The sequence below is a fragment of the Salmo salar genome, chromosome 21 (assembly GCF_965601325.2).
Source record: "Salmo salar chromosome 21, fSalSal1, whole genome shotgun sequence".
Classification (NCBI taxonomy): domain Eukaryota; kingdom Metazoa; phylum Chordata; class Actinopteri; order Salmoniformes; family Salmonidae; genus Salmo; species Salmo salar.
The window spans coordinates 33,739,510-33,754,764 of record NC_138311.1 but is presented as its reverse complement, the minus strand read 5'-3'; the positions used below and the strand labels follow the sequence as shown (position 1 = coordinate 33,754,764).

General features: G+C 43.7%; 1 protein-coding gene across 2 annotated transcripts in view; it reads right to left on the bottom strand.

Annotated features, from left to right (window-relative positions):
* The window catches only part of LOC100380296 (ecto-NOX disulfide-thiol exchanger 1), an 84,183-nt gene that overhangs the window by 37,849 nt on the left and 31,079 nt on the right, over positions 1-15,255 (bottom strand).

Here is a 15,255-nt window from a genome sequence, read left to right as displayed (position 1 = left end):
GGCATCATGTCTGACACCAACAGTCTCTTAAACTGCTTCTATCCCCAAGCAATATGACTGTTAATTAAATAACTACAAAAATAGCTACACGGACTATCTGCGTTAACCTTGCATCTTTATTGACCTTTTATTTCAATCTTTGCACTGTTGTTATGCATACTCAGATGGTCTTACACACTCACACACACTGTCACTCCAACACACATACAAACACTCACTCCATCATTTGCTCACTCACACATAATATGCACATCCATTTATACTGACTCTACACACCCGCACACAATCAAGCTGCTGCTACTCTGTTTATCAAATCTAATGTATTTATAAATCAAATCAAATGTATTTATAAAGCCCTTTGTACATCAGCAGATGTCACATAGTGCTATACAGACCCAGCCTAAAACCCCAAACAGCAACCAATGCAGATGTAGAAGCACGGTGGATAGGAAAAACTCCCTTATCATATATCCTGTTGCCTAGTTCCCTTATGTATCTACCTCCATCACTCCAGTATCCCTGCACATGTAAATATGGTATTGGAACTGACTTTAAATATTTCCTGTATATAGTATGCTTGCTTACTTACTTACTTACTTACTTACTTACTTACTTACTTAATTGTGTATTTCATATTTCCTATTCTTATTTCTTGTTTTTTTTCTTTTGAGTTTTGCAAGAAAGGCATTTCACTGTACTTGTGCATGTGACATTAAAACTTGAAACATGAAACTCTCTCACTCACACACACCTCCAAATGAGACCCAGCTGACCAGCCACTCAGTTGCCATGACGTCACATTATCCTGCTTTCTGTCAAATGTCTTATGGGGTGTGTCAGCGATGACCTTTAACCCCTAACCCTCCCACCTAATTACACCGCCCCCAGACCCCATAACACTCCCAACAGCCCCAGCCACAGCCATACTGTCATCTTTAAAATCAATGGTTTTGAGTAGGAAAGTCCCATTTCCCTGTGAAATGTGCCAGAATTCTGATTGATCCCTGATTAACACAATGAGGTAATTGAGGAATGTGACCCTCTACAGTAAGTCAATGAACACAGGACTCTATAGAGGATTCAATTCCATCAACATAATTAACCACTAGTTCTTCAAGGAAAGGCTGAATAGCATTCTGTCCATGGTGTGAAAAAGCAGTTGAGATCTTATTCCATATTTCCTGTTACAAAGCTTGTTGTTCTCTGTGTGGTTCCTAAGGGGCTGTAGTTAGCTGCAGTGTGATCTGTATTCCGGTCACGCCTCCACCGTCGTCTCAGACCACCCCGCAGTAATTATCATTATTCAACTCTGACACCAGGAAATGAAGTCAGCCCAGCTACACCATCCAGATGTAATTAAGACACAATCATATGAACAGTTTTTCATTAACAACAGTTCCCTTCCTTCAAATAGCTTTGGGATGCGAGGCCCGTTTCTGAAACTTTTCCCCTCACTAGGGTGACAAACAGTTATTTTTGGAGTTACCTGCTGTATGTCAACACATTACTGTGTTTTCAGGCTGATAGGACCTGCCACTGTTCTCATCACAAGCACATTACAAACACTGAGCAGCGCTTCGAATAATAATGACACACAGACACACACAGTGGAAGTAGAATTACAATCAGGCCTATAAGGGGCGTGGATGAATTTCGGGATTGTGAAAACAAGTCATTGTGAGGACAGTTCCACAGCTGTCTTATAATATCTCATAACATCTTGTAACTCCAGTCATGGTCAGGTATCAGGCCTATGTCATTGTTGTGACTCTGGGCTTTTAGCAGCATCAGCCCAGTTCAGAGCCTACTACGGTGAACAGCTCTTTACACAGTAACCGCTATACTGTATACTGTTCCTATCCATAGACAATCATGTATCCAATGGGCCACAGCAGACAACATCTACTCTACTATCACACGGGGGGCAAACACTAGGCTAGATTTTATCCTCCACTGTCTTGTCTTCCGGCTCTTCTTCTCTCCCTCCCCCTCATTCTTTCTCTTTCTCTTTCTCTCTTTCTCTCCAGGTGGTGCCAGCGTGCTGAGTAGTGAGGTAATGTAGCATCACAAACATAAAGACATGCACCCCCCTCTCTCTCCTCCCTCTGCTCCTGTTGTCTCTCTCCTCTCCACCGTCTTCACTGCAGCCTGATGGAACAGCTTACCCTCCTGACAAGTGACAAGGCTGTTTCTCGTCACCCCTCTCTCTGTCAAACCTCCTCTCTTCTCCCACCATCCCTCCCTCTCTCTCTGTCAAACCTCCTCTCTTCTCCCACCATCCCTCCCCCTCTCTCTGTCAAACCTCCTCTCTTCTCCCACCATCCCTCCCCTCTATCTGTCAAACCTCCTCTCTTCTCCCACCATCCCTCCCTCTCTCTCTGTCAAACCTCCTCTCTTCTCCCACCATCCCTCCCCCTCTCTCTGTCAAACCTCCTTTCTCCCACCATCCCTCCCCCTCCTTCTGTCAAACCTCCTCTCTTCTCCCACCATCCCGCCCCCTCTCTCTGTCAAACCTCCTCTCTTCTCCCACCATCCCCCCCTCTCTCTCTCTCAAACCTCCTCTCTTCTCCCACCATCCCTCCCCCTCTCTCTGTCAAACCTCCTCTCTTCTCCCACCATCCCTCTCCCTCTCTCTGGCAAACCTCCTCCCCTCTACCTCTAACCCCCCTTCTCTGTACAATCCTCCACCTCCTCTCTCCATCGCACATCCCCCTCTTCTTCGGTACACTCTCCCTCATTCCCTGACGCCTTCTCTCCCTCCTCTCTCTTCTTCCTTCCATTCTCTCTCATGGTTGTCCGTAGATATCCAACCCCGCCGAGAATTTCTTCTCACTTTCACACAGCATGAAATATTCACAGAACGCGTGTCCTGTTCATTATTCAGGAGCTCACTTGACATCTCTGAATCTTTCACCAGCAGGCGCAGCATCACTCAGACCTGGAACCGCTGGGCGCACACACACACACACACACACACACACACACACACACACACACACACACACACACACACACACACACACACACACACACACACACACACACACACACACACACACACACACACACACAAGCTCAGGAAACACAACAATATACACACATTGAACACAAGCATGGAGGACAGGAGGAAAACATTTCAGGGAGAATGACGGCTCTGTTCCAAGCTGAATGTAGCATACTACATAGAATGAATCCATGTATTGGGCATGCATCCTAAGTGGTACGCTAGTATGGATAGGATGGACATACCCTAGGTACATTTTAATAACAGGACAGTGTGGTAGTGGGAGAGAGATCTAAATGTCACACCCTGATCGGTTCCACCTGTCCTTGTGATTGTCTCCACCTCCTCCAGGTGTGGCTTGTTTTCCCCAGTGTGTTTATCCCTGTGTTTCCTGTCTCTCTGTGCCAGTTCGTCTTGTATGTTAGTCAAGTCAACCAGTGTATTTATCCCTGTGTTTCCTGTCTCTCTGTGCCAGTTCGTCTTGTATGTTTAGTCAACCAGTGTATTTATCTCTGTGTTTCCTGTCTCTCTGTGCCAGTTTGTCTTGTATGTTAGCCAAGTCAACTAGTGTATTTATCCCTGTTTTTCCTGTCTCTGTGTGCAACGGTTGTCGTCGGGAATAGAGGACCAAAACGCAGCAGGAATGCGGATGCTCATCTTGTAATTTATTTTAAATAAAGAGAACACCAAAATAACAAAACGAAGAACTCACGAACAACAAAACAGTCTTGTCATGCTCACACAGGCAAAACAAGAAACATTCTCCCACAACACTACACCAAACAATTACCCATATATAGGACTCTCAATCAGAGGCAACGAGAAAGCACCTGCCTCCAATTGAGAGTCCAACCCCCCATTAACCTACACATGGAAATACCACAAACCAGAAAGAACATAGAAATACAAAACATAGAACATAGACCAAAACCCGGAAATAATAAATCAAACACCCTACTACATAAATCACCACCCCGAACCACATAAACAAAATACCCTCTGCCACATCCTGACCAAACTACAATAGCAAATAATCCCTAAACTGGTCAGGACGTGAAACTGTGCCAGTTCGTCTTGTATGTTTGTCAAGTCAAACAGCGTGTTTTTCCCGTTCTCCTTTTGCTATTCTCTTTTTGATAGTCCTCACGGTTTTGACCCCTGCCTGACTCGGACTACTTTCCCACCTGCCTGATCCTCCTGCCTGCCCTGACCTTGATTCTGCCTGCCCTTCAGTACTTTTTGAACTCTGAACTGGTTTTGACCCTTTTGCCTGTCCACGACCATTCTCTTGCCTTACCCTATTGGATTATTAAATATTGTAAGACTCCAACCATCTGCCTCCTGTGTCTGCATCTGGGTCTCGCCTTGTGTCATGATACTAAATGTGCTCCACATACGGTATGTGGCTGGTGCTTATCAGTCCCAAGTGTTACGCAGGATGTCCATATCTAAGAATAAAAAAACGTTCAGAAATCAACATTAGAGTTATAAGCTTCTCACTTCTCATATTTGATTCCACAGAAGTGAGAAAGTCCAATATGTGTCCACCTGAATTCTCTTTGCTATCTTGGGCAGTTCATCAAAAATACAGGAGGAAAAAAATCTCCGTCTCTCACTTCATCTATCATCATAATCTTTTAGGTCACTTTTACTACTGACTTTAACGTTTCAATCTTTTCCTTTTACATTGACACATTTCTTTGAGAAGACATTGGAAAAAGCCCTAACCCATGAGCATGAATGGTTCACTTCAGCCCAAAACTGCAAAACACACAGCAAATTTCACATGCCATAGATATGCTCATTTGCCCTGTCACACACCAATTTCAGCGGTTAAATATTTTATTGACTCCAGTGTATATCAGGCTATCCCTCTACCACTGTCTGTGAGGGGTTCATAATGCCTCATAAATGTATTTATAACACATAATAACACAGAGGATGAACAGGAAGAGTCAGAGGAAACACTCCTGTGCTCACACACACACACATTTATTGAAAGCAGTAACTCCCCTCAATGTACTCTGAACGTTTCATTACTCTATGACCAAGAAAATTGTGACTGTTCAAAATAGCTTCTGAAGTTTCATCATTGTATGTTCGTTAATTGGAATTATGGTCATTTTTTTCAATTTCCTGATAAGTTTCTGTTTTGGAGATGAGAGGTTTTCACCCGACAACGATGTTATATTAGCTCACATTAACCCTCAGCACAGTAGTGTACATAACACATGGTACAGTAAAAAGTAACTCTGTTAGGTCATCTAAAATGCCACGCTAGGAAAGCCAGTGCTCTATGTAAACAGCCCTTTCTACACAAAGAAATTGGTATTCAAACAAAAAGTCCTACTATATGTAAAGCAGTATATTCTCTTACACTTGTCCTCTATATGAGCCTACGTTAAGACTGACAGCCCTCTTGTACCATTCAGCACAGAGACAGGGGCATGGTCGGGACAACAGTCACTGCTCAATGACCTCTAATAAGGACTTTAGAAAAACACCATTAAACATGACGAGAGAGAGAAAGAGGGAGAGACAGAGACAGAGACAGAGAGAGAGAGAGAGAGAGAAAGAGGGAGAGACAGAGACAGAGACAGAGAGAGAGATAGAGAGAGAGAGAGAGAGAGAGAGAGAGAGAGAGAGAGAGAAAGAGGGAGAGACAGAGAGAGAGAGACAGAGAGAGAGAGAGAGAGAGACAGAGAGAGAGAGAGAGAGAGAGAGAGAGAGAGAGAGAGAGAGAGAGAGAGAGAGAAAGAAAGAATCACCTACAGAGAGATGAACCTGGAGAAGAGTCCCCTAAGCAAGCTGGTCCTGGGGCTCTGTTCACAAACACAAACACACCCCACAGAGCCCCAGCACAGCAACACAATTAGACCCAACCAAATCCTGAGAAAACAAAAAGATAATTACTTGACACATTGGAAAGAATTAACAAATAAACTGAGCAAACTAGAATGCTATTTGGCCCTAAACAGAGAGTACACAGTGGCAGAATACCTGACCACTGTGACGGACTCACAATTAAGGAAATCTATATACAGACTCAGTGAGCATAGCCTTGCTATTGAGAAAGGTCGCAGAAGGCGGACCTGGCCCTCAAGAAAAGACAGGTTATGTACACACTGCCCACAGAATGAGGTGGAAACTGAGCTGCACTTCCTAACCTCCTGCCAAATATATGGCCATATTAGAGACACATATTTCCCTCAGATTACACAGACCCACAAAGAATTCGAAAAAACAAATCACATTTTGATAAACTCCCATATCTACTGGGTGAAATACCACAGTGTGCCATCACAGCAGCAAGATATGTGACCTGTTGCCACAAGAAAAGGGCAACCAGTGAAGAACAAACACCATTGTAAATACAACCCATATTTATGTTTATTTATTTTCCCTTTTGTACTTTAACCATTTGTACATCGTTACAACATTGTATATAGACATAATATGACATTTGTAATGTCTTTATTCTTTGGAACTTATGTGAGCGTAATGTTTACTGTTCAATTTTATTGTTTATTTCACTTTTGTATATTATCTACTTCACTTGCTTTGGCAATGTTAACATATGTTTCCCATGCCAATAAAGCCCCTTGAATTGAATTGAGAGAGAACAAAGAGAGAGGCAGTGAGAGAGAGAGAGAGAGAGAGAGAGAGAGAGAGAGAGAGAGAGAGAGAGAGAGAGAGAGAGAGAGAGAGAGAGAGAGAGGAGAGAGAGATCAGAGCAAGAGAACTCTGTGGAGGATGGTCACAGAAGCAAAGCCAATATGCATTTAATCCCATTGAAGCCATCAGAGGAGCTTTCTGAGGAAAACTTCAATAAACGAAAGGCATATTAAATATCAACACTATAGGATTAAATACATATCTTAGGAAATATCTCCCGGGTTCAATAATACATAAACATGATCATAATTCAAATAAAATGTGATTAAATGGTAGAAAGCACATAGATGTATCGTGTCTATATAGCAGATATCCAGGCCTGCCACCTCCTGTGATGTGTTTTTATTGGCTGTAGGCCGTGTTGCCTAAGCATCCTTATCAGTTGATCAGGTTACAGTAGCGTGGCAGGACTCACAACTGAGCAGCTTTAGCCTCTCATAAAAACCGTCTACACAGCACAACAACCAGCAATTAACACCTGATACTGAAGTAAGCACTCTCTCTCTCTCTCTTTCCCTGCCTGCAGAGCTGGCTTTGGAATGTGGGCTTTCTGAAGAATAAAGGAGCTTCTGAGCTGCTACCCGGGAAAGAAGGATTTGGGATTCAGGAGCACCCTTGGTTGCAGGGGCCAGACTACTGCGCTGTGATGTCTGTGTGTGTGTGTGTGTGTGTGTTGTATTCTGTGCATGCTCACAGATACACACACGCTCAGTAGAGTAAATAAGAAAGACAGTGAATTTATAATAATGCTAAAACACAACTGCCCACACACGCGCACACACACACACACACACACACACACACACACACACACACACACACGCATGCACACACAAACCCAAATGCAGGGAAGTGGGACCAACAGAGAGTTTCTCCAAACGTCAAATTTCGAAGTTGCTTCAAATTGTGTTTTTGACACTCAGAGTGTCAAAAACACAATTTGAAGCAACTTCGAAATTTGACGTTTGGAGAAACGTGGGGGGGGACTATGAGAGCTTGAGTGCAGTGAGACTATGAGAGCTTGTTGGATTTAGCATACATGCCTTAATCTGAGTTCTGATGTGGCCATAGGCTTTGTTATGCATTCATTGTCTCTCTGTTGGTTCCACTTCACTGCATTTGTGTTTGTGTGTGCATGCATGCGTGTGTGTGTGTGTGTGTGTGTGTGTGTGTGTGTGTGTGTGTGTGTGTGTGTGTGTGTGTGTGTGTGTGTGTGTGTGTGTGTGTGTGAGTGTGTGTGGGCAGTTGTGTTTTAGCATTATTATGAATTCACTGACTTTCTTATTTACTCTCTACTGAGCGTGTGTTTTTGACACTCAGATACTCAGAGTGTCAAAAACACAATTTGAAGCAACTTCGAAATTTGACGTTTGGAGAAAAGTTGCTTCAAATTGTGTTTTTGACACTCTGGATTGACTCCTCTTGCTCAGTATTGTTCCTTTTCTCCAAAAGTCAAATTTAGAAGGTTAAGGTTCGAAATAGAAGAAAATTGAAAAAACAAGTGTCTACCACTGGGGTCGAACACACAACCTTCTGATCCAGAGTCATGGGATTTGCTCCAAAAGTCAAATTTAGAGGGTAAGGTTTTTGATAGGATTTAAACATCACGTTTAAGCATTCCAAATTATTAAGGTAATGTTTAAGGTTTGGGATAGGTTTAAAACAAAAACATTTAAAACGAGTGTCTACCACTGGTATCAAACCTTCTGATCCAGATTGAACATTCTGATTCAGATCAAACACGCAACTTTCTGATCCAGACTCATGGGATTACGCACATCCACCCCCCCCCCGTCCCCATCCCCCCGTCCCCCCCGTCCCCCCGTCCCCATCCCCCTGTCCCCCCCCCGTCCCCCCGTCCATCCCCGTCCCCCCCTTCCCCCCCGTCCCCATCCCCCCGTCCCCATCCCCGTCCCCCCGTCCACAACACTCTAGCAAAACCCAAGCCTTCTTGACGATAATAGTGCTCAGTGGCCAGTTTTGAAGGCTTTCCCGACGTCCTCAGGACATGGATAGACGTCCAATTTCGAAGTCACTCTTGTGCGATCTGCCTGGCTAAATCTGGGTGTTGTGTGTGTGATAAACTGAACTCATGTGAATCCCTCAGACTGCTGATTGTGTATTCTGTTTAAATATAGTACAGTTTGTCCAGACAACTCCCAGACATCAACTATTCCCATTAGAGTGATTGTAGACACACTGCTTGTCTCCGTTACAATACCGGCCTCTTTACCATGTGAATCAATCCAGCATGGCACGCTTAAAATTCAAGAAATGCTATTAGCAGTGCTCCAGCTCGCATTTCACATCCATTTAATCCACTTAGGGCTGAGACAGGAGAGAGAAGATGGGTGGGGAGGAGAGGTGAGGAGAGGAGGAGGGGAGGAGAGCAGGGGAGGAGAGGACCAGAGGAGGGGGGAGGAGAGGCAGCTCTGTCAATATGTTGCCAGGTTGTGAGAAGTGTTCTTGGGGAGACATGAGAACCCTCATAGGGCTGGCTAATGAGAACTCTATGCCAGAAGCTCACAACTGGCAACCCCATAAGACTGGCCTGTTTTTTCACACACACACACCAGGGAAACCCAAAGGGAAGTGTCTGTCAGAGAAGTGTGTTAGATTTGATCGTCATGTTGAGTGACAGTCAGACTCCCAGAAGGCCGAGGGGCAGGTTGGCTCCTTGCCAACTGTCTCTACCCATACATAGACATACTACAGTATATACACACACATTACTCTTAACCCTGAATCCAATCCTCCCTGTAAGATTGTCTCACCGTCCCTGGCTCCTGGACCCCCTCGTGTATCTGTTTGACCCTCAGTTGCTAAGCCGATCTGTCCACACCACTGGGGCTGGGGAGTGTCTCTATAGAGAGAAACAGGGACAGGGAGTAGGGGCTTTCTAATGCAATACACTATATACACAGACACAATACAGAAACATCATGATATACAGTATATAGACTGTATAAACACTAAGATCTACAGCATATCAATTGTTTAGCTTTCCAGCAAAGTGGGCTGGAGAATGTTCACACTGTGAGAGCAGGGGGTGGTGGAAGTTGCAGCCTGCAGCTTGTGAGGGGGTGATGGCTCTTAGTCACACAGAAAGTGACCAGATGGACAGAGAGAGAGAGAGAGAGAGAGAGAGAGAGAGAGAGAGACCAGAGTGTGTGTATATGTGTGCGTATGAGAGCTGTAGCATTCCTCCAGCCGTGACTGCTCTCTGCATTTTAAACACCTTCCCTTCTGTTGCTCACAGCCCCAACCCTGCAGGACGGCCCAATTAGCGTCGCTCGACATTTCACAAACACACACACACACACACACACACAGTGTCAATCTGGGCTATGAATATGTACATAGTCGAGAGAGGGAGAGAAGGGGCAAGCCGTATAGGTTAATGATATAATTCTAAAAAAGGCAACAGTCTGAGTTTAGATCACAGAGAACAACAACAACCGAGTTGTGGCTTTTGTTCCCATAGCAGTATAATGTCTGCTACATCTACAACACACAGGACATGGAGATCACAGACACACACACACACACACACACACACACACACACACACAGCGGCATCCCACAGCGGCATCCCACAGCCCCATTCACTACACATTTGCTTTGTGTAGAGCAGGGTAGAAAAATGATGATTGTTTTATTGGGTGTCAGGAAGAAGAGGAGAGGGCTGTCAGGGAATATGTTCTGTCAGTTCCCTGCAAGGACATCTACTGCAAAGCCAGCCAGCGTCATTAGTAGACATCCAGAGAGATCAAGAGAGAGAGAGGAGAGAGAGAGGAGAGAGAGAGGAGAGAGCAAGAGAGAGAGAGGAGAGAGAGAGGAGAGAGAGAGGAGAGAGAGAGAGAGAGAGAGGAGAGAGAGAGAGAGGAGAGAGAGGAGAGAGAGAGAGAGAGAGAGAGAGGACAAAGACAGACCAGATAAGAAAAGCTCAGCTAGGCAACACACATCTCCATCAGTTTGATTCACGTCATCAATGAGAAACTGTTCATTCAGAAGCCAAGATGTTGATAAAGACAATATCAGAAAGGAAATGAAGTCAGCAGGCTAAGTGTGTGTGTGTGTGTGTGTGTGTGTGTGTGTGTGTGTGTGTGTGTGTGTGTGTGTGTGTGTGTGTGTGTGTGTGTGTGTGTGTGTGTGTGTACAGTGTATTGTATAGCAGCTCTCTAATCGGGCTGATTGACAGACTCAGTGAGCTAAGGCAGCTCCGTATGTTCCCTTCCCATCTAATTATGATCAAGTTTAAAGTAAAAATGCCCACACACAAACACACACAAACACAGACGCACAGGGAACCACATCTAAGAGGAGGCAATGTAGAGAGCAGGGAGTTGTGTATCAACCCTGGTTGAACATGTGGAACCAATCACTCAGACAAATAATATCCAGGAAGAGACCCCATGTTAATGAACAGCAGAGTGTTGCAAATACAACACAGACTGCAATCAGAGGGAGCTTGGACACTCACATACTTATACACACAACCCTAAGCATAGTCTCCCTGACCCTATCGCAATCACATTAAGGTCTCTCCCTCCATACACACACACCCTCAAGTTTTGGACAGGCCGAGCAGTTTGAGTTCCAGAGCTCTGATGAGAGACACAGATGTTTTCGCTGCACATATTAATTCAGAGAGAGAGAGAGAGAGAGAGAGAGAGAGAGAGAGAGAGAGAGAGAAAGAGAGAGAAAGAAAGAAAGAACGAAAGAAAGAAAGAAAGAAAAAGAAGGAGAGAGAGGGAGAGAGGGAGGGAGGTAAAGGAGAGAGAGAGAAGGAGAGAGAAGGAGAACAGAGAGGAAGGGAGGGAAAGAGAGAAGAGACTCCTCAGAGGAGGGAGGAGGGGAGGGAGAGAGACATGAGAGACAGCGACAGAGACCCAAATTAAATAGGAGGTAACTCCAATTATTTCTCCTGGAACTCCAGGCCACTTGACGCAACGCTTGGTAAGGTACGAGATCAAGAATGTTCCACAATCTCTCATCTCCTTCTCTCTCTTACACGCGCTGATGTGACCAATGCCCTAACCGTTCTTTTGTCCATTGTCAGACTATGATTAGCCTCTGAGCTACTGCTCGCTAGTGCAAAAGAGATTTGAAATTAATGAGTTCAGAATAACCTGCCTAAATAAAGGTTAAATCGTCCGGTCTGACAGAATGACCAAGCTAGACCCCTAAAAATGTGATTTACAATCTAAACAATGTCTTTATAACCTATTCCTCTCTCTGTGAGTAATGTTTCTTTTTGGATGCAGGTAGCCTAGCGATAAGCTTGTTGGCCCAGTAACCGAAAGGTTGCTCGTTCGAATACCAAAAGCCGACTAGGTGACAAATCGGTCTGTGCCCTTGAGCAAGGCACTTAAGCCTATAGTCGCTGTGGATAAGAGCATCTGCCAAATGACTAGAATGTAAAATATTAGCTATGTGGCTGAGTCTGCTATAGGACTGTGTGGGAGTACAGAACACTGAGATGTGAAAAAAACAGATTACTGCTCTGCTAGAATGTTTATTTTATTGCTAATGAATAACCACAGGAAATGAAGCACTGAGGACGAGCTACGGTTCTTTATCGCTGAAACGCACAGTCGACACGAACCTCTCACTAAACGCTCCACAATAATCCTGCTGCTTTATTGTCCTGAGAGCTACAGCAGCAAACAATAAAGTTTATTCAATTCCGAATCTGAGATGGTTCGGTATGTAACAAAGAGCTAAATCTTTTCTGGGTGCTGCTGCACACACACACACACACACACACACACACACACACACACACACACACACACACAAATATGCACACGCATGTACATGCAAAGATAGTCATTTGCATGTACACACACACACACACAGTCCTTTCCTGTACGGATGGGTCTCTGGTGATTGTAATGGAACCACCGTTGCATGGAGGAGCTTATTCACAGAGCAAGCAGCAGCAACTCCTCGTCTGATACACAGCAATTAAAGAACAGAAAGCCTTAAGGCCAGAGAAAAATAAGAGAGAGAGGGAGAGAGAGGGGGGGAAGGAGATGATAGAGAGCAGGAAAGAGAGAGAGATAAGGCAGGAGGTTCTCTGTGCTTTCAAACCCCTCTTCCTCCCCCACCATACAGCGTCTATTTGTCAGACATTAGTAAATTTTTTCAGTAGCGAGGAGGGACATGTTCTCTATTGACACCTTGACAATGGCTGTGCTACCGTGCTGCTGTACTCCTCTGCAGTGTTGTGCTGTGTTGTGCTGTGGTTGGAGTGATAGACGTGGTGAGGGCTGTCAACACTAGCAGGCCTTGTGCTAGTTGTTATCACACTGTGATCAAAGGCAGAGAGATGTAATTAACTACTGAATACTAATTTACAGTTTCTACTCTCACTCTGCTATTCTGGGCCTGAATCATAGAAACAATATAATATTTATGAATAATAACAAAATTAGGCTTGGGCAGTATACCGTATATACAGTATTTGGAAATAGCCACGGGATGGTTTTTCAATACTGTCAATACCATTGAAACTATTTATTTGAAGTTTTTCAATCCATTTTAATAATAGCACAACAGGAGAAAGCAGGAGCAGCTCCAGCTGTGTATTGACAGGGGTCAACCATGTCTTTTTCTGCATCAATAGAGTGGTCAGGGACGTGCAACTATGGTTTTCCTTCACAGAAAATACATTAGTGCAACACAATTAGCAGAAAATAGCTTTATTTTCATCAGATGACAATGGAAGTGAAACACTTGTTGGCTGGCAGCCACACAAGTAAATGAGCGTACAATGAAAAGGCAAGGTATTTTTTGCAAGAACGATACATGGCCATCATATTTCTAATCTTTATCATAGAAAGAATGTAGCCAGCTACATTTCCTAATGTTTTGCTTAAAGTTCATCTTTTTACTGGAGAAAAGTTGGCTGCTACACCGAGAAAAGTACTGGGAAAAAGTAGCTCCACATCAGCCAGAGCATCTTCTACTGATAGGATCCCGTCGTTAATTCTCATCCGAGTGAAGAAGTGCAACTGGAGCACAAAATTAGTATGATGCCGAGCAGAAATTACAATAACAAGCATTTTACATCTGTGTTTACAAAACACAGCAAGATATTTCTTATGCGTTTTATATTTTTTTCCTACATGAAAAATACAGAATTCTTCATTAACCCAACCCCTAAATGTAACTTGCTAGTTAATCTAAGTACATGGCTGAATTAATAAAGTTAAGGTACATAATATTGTTAGCTGTCTGCCATGTTTGAGAATTCAAAGCCCTTTGGATTAGTTACGTGTACAGCTGCCACCGTTTTGATTTCCTATCGGTTTTTTTTCTCCTCTATGTTCTTGCCCGTCTTCTCCTCCCCCATCTACTCTGAGTAGAGCAAGCAGTCCCGTTGCCCTAGCGACTCCAGGCTCCACACAGACACATGCTGCTCTTGAGCCAGTACTGTTCTTCCTTCAGACGAGCATGCGTGAAAACTTTGTCTCTCGTTCACATTCGCTTGTAAATGTTCAAACTCACCAAAAATGACATTCCTACCTACAGTACCAGTCAAAAGTTCGGACACGCCTACTCATTCAAGCATTTTTCTTTATTTTTTACTATTTTCTACATTGTAGAATAATAGTGAAGACATCAAAACTATGAAATGACATGTGGAATCATGTAGTAACCACGTAGTATTTTATATTTGAGATTCTTCAAAGTAGCCACCCTTTGCCTTGATGACAGCATTGCACACTCTTGGCATTCTCTCAACCAGCGCTTCATGAGGTAGCCACCTGGAATGCTTTTCAAATAAGAGGTGTGTCTTGTTAAAACTTTATTTGTGGAATTTCTTTCCTTCTTAATGCGTTTGAGCCAATCAGTTGTGTTGTGACAAGGTAGGGGTGGTATACAGAAGATAGCCCTATAGGTAAACAAATCATCGGTCAGAGGGTCAAGTTTGCGCTGTGAACGCTCCGAGAGCAAAACGAGATGGGTGGGGCTAAAGCTTAAGAGGGTGTAAACGATGCTGAATGGGTGCAGACAAAGAAGAGCTCTTCACTAGATACCAAAATATTCAAAGGCCATTTTCTCAGAAGTGAGTATACAAGTTTATCAACTTTCAAAGCAGAATTACTTTCCCATAGCTCCTCAGAAATGCAGTGTATGATATACCATTGTGTAGAGTCTCTACTTTTATCCAATGTAAAAAAAACACCATTTCACATTTTGCTACATAAGACCAAATCCAGGTGGTGAGTCACATTTGTCTTTTTGAAGGTGCATTTGACTTTCAAATGTGATTACCAATGGTCATTATAAATATCTTTATATCCAGAATATACCGTATCTAGTTACATTTCACACAATTAGGCCTAACTCTTCTCATTTCATAGTGTTTCAGTTCAGATTGCATTTTCATCTGTGATGTTGACTGAGGTATCAGAATAAAGCCTGAAGTGTAACTGCTTGTCTGCTAGTCTGAAAAACAAACTCCAGTCTTAACCGCCCCCATCTTCAAAACATATTTCCAAGGGCAAACATGATTCAAAGAGCCTTTGGCAGACAACTCCATTTAACACAAGTAGAAACAAGCT